This window comes from Portunus trituberculatus, chromosome 44, assembly GCF_017591435.1.
Source record: "Portunus trituberculatus isolate SZX2019 chromosome 44, ASM1759143v1, whole genome shotgun sequence".
Lineage (NCBI taxonomy): Eukaryota > Metazoa > Arthropoda > Malacostraca > Decapoda > Portunidae > Portunus > Portunus trituberculatus.
This window is the reverse complement of record NC_059298.1, coordinates 15,046,559-15,049,058: the sequence shown is the minus strand read 5'-3', so window position 1 is coordinate 15,049,058 and position 2,500 is coordinate 15,046,559. Positions and strand designations below refer to the sequence as shown.

Here is a 2,500-nt window from a genome sequence, read left to right as displayed (position 1 = left end):
CATGTATATTTGTGATAGTCTCTGAACTTGTGTATCTTTTCCGTATCCTTCGTGATTCATTCTAAGTTTTAGATTGCTCGCTGATATACAGTGACTATGCGCATGTTATATTGTAAACAGTTCTGGGATCAATATTGCTAAAGGTCTCGGAGGCCGAACTATTTTTTAACGTGCTGTAGTGGAAGTTAGTAAGAGTTTTAAAGGTGTTTTCGTGATTCTTGCTACAAATTGATTAACCATGATAATGTACCATAATGATTATAAGGAAAATAATATCTCAGCATTCTGAAGAAGTTATTGCATTTTCTCATTATTTATTTATTGATTTATTTGATTTATTTTATTTATTATTTTTTTTTTATAGTTTAACAAGCTCTATCACCCTAAGAGGAAACCGTCAATAACCCAGCTAATTTTCTGTGGTCTCTGAAAACAATAGGTGTAAGAGAACTGTACATAAACAAATGACCTTAGAAGTGAAAGCTTAGCACTCATAGTAGGAAAAAATGAAAGTCGAAATATTAACTATCGCGAGTTATCTTCACTTCTTCGCGTTGAGTTGGCACTAAGCAGCAGCAGCAGCAGCATTCCGGTACATTCACAACTTTCTTCTTTCTGAATGAGGAGCCGATCTGGTTTTTAGTTCCGCCCAAAACTTGCCTCGCCGTCTCGCACCTTCAATATATTTATTTTCAAACTGTGTATAGTCGTGCAATTGTCATCGCCCGCCTTACACAGGCAGCAAATGTACACTGTCCTCGGAATCCGTGCTGCAAGACTTTTAAACTGCTCATATCATATTCTGAAACGCTTGTAATGTTGCCCGGAACGTAACATTGAGAGACAGAAGCGGATCATTGTAAGATTGCTCCATCCATGTAGAGAAGACATTACTTAGGAAAAACATAAATACATTGAAGAAATAATAGGAACAGCGTATGAATTTTAGTTAATTCTTAGTTTTTGTCATTCTCTATTTTGCACTCAGAGCACGGACACATAGAAGAGAGAGAGAGAGAGAGAGAGAGAGAGAAGTCAGACATTGAGATGTGAGGGAGTGGCGGTGTGAAGGATACACTTTCAACCAACAACCCAACACTTGCCCTCCGTTAAAACAATGAGGCACGCACATGCTGTATTAAAAAGGAACACTCCGTTAAAAGAGGAGGTAGTGTCCAGATTAACAAGGTATGTGTATAATAAGGAACCTCCGTTAAGACAGTAAATTATGCGCGAATGAAAAGCTTTAACCTATACAGTCACGGAATAATTGAGATGTTTAGTAAATAGAATAACGATTGAATAGATAATGAAGGTTAGTAAATAGCGAGTCTCATTTATAAACCAAATGAGAATGAATGGAACAACCACACAAACGTACAGTAAAACATGCTAAACTGAAACAAATAAACGAAGCTAATGATGGATGAGAGCACTCGTTCACCCAGCCCCGGAACACACGAACGTACTAACAACCCCCAACAAACGAAGGTAATGAGGTGACGCAGCAGATCATTTCATAAACGTAACAATTTAAAGCGTGCGGTGTTGATTGCGGCTCACAAACTTTCATTTCCTGCAAAGCCCCTCCTCCCTTGTAATTTCCTGTACTATCTCCCTCGCTACCACCCCCGGCGGTGCACCACTACCACAACACTATCACCACCATCATCATCATCATCATCATCATCAACAGCAATATCAACAACAGCTGGTTTGGTGCTTATGTAGTTTGCGTTGACCCTTTCACCATACTTAACGACATCAGAATGCATAAGATCTTCCTCTACAAAGAAGAATGGAGATAAAAAAAAAATGGCAATTTCTATACAGTTTAGAGTTTGGAGGTGGTTGTAAGATTTGTAAAGATGGCTTGGAGTGATTAGTTATTAATCCCTTCAGTACTGGGACGCATTTTTGCCGTGAGTTTTGGCACCATTAGACCATTTTACTTACATCATGAACAGTCTATGGAGGTCATAAGATTGATGGCCAGAGTCTTCGCTATTTTAATTCCCCACATGAGTTTCTGAAGTGGTGTCAAATCGCCAAATACTAACTAGAGTGAATATAGAAACGCGTCATGGAACTGAAAGGATTAAGGAAAGATGTGCCAAATAGCAGATAAAGGGTTAGCTTCTTTATACAACACACTGGTCGCTGTATTCTGAGTCGGGAGCAACGGAGATAACGATTACATATGCGTAGTTCTTGCCTCAACCCCTTCGGTACTGGGGCACATTTTTATCATGAGTTTTAGGTATGATTAGACGGTTTTATTGACATTGGGAAAGGTATATGGAGATCAATAGACTAATGGCCACAGTCTTCACTATATTAATCATCACATGAGTTTCTGAAGCTGTATAAAATGACCTGACAGTAAGCAGAACGAATATTGAAACGCAACGTGGTACTCAAGGGGTTAAGTTTCCTAATGCGAGTGTTGGCAGAGAGTTTGAAGTTTTTGAAGTGCATTAACCTAACCTAACATAACGTG

General features: G+C 38.8%; 1 protein-coding gene across 5 annotated transcripts in view; it reads left to right on the top strand.

Annotated features, from left to right (window-relative positions):
• The window catches only part of LOC123519038 (ADP-ribosylation factor GTPase-activating protein 1-like), a 56,487-nt gene that overhangs the window by 23,286 nt on the left and 30,701 nt on the right, over positions 1-2,500 (top strand). The gene's annotated exons all lie outside the window — the stretch shown is intronic.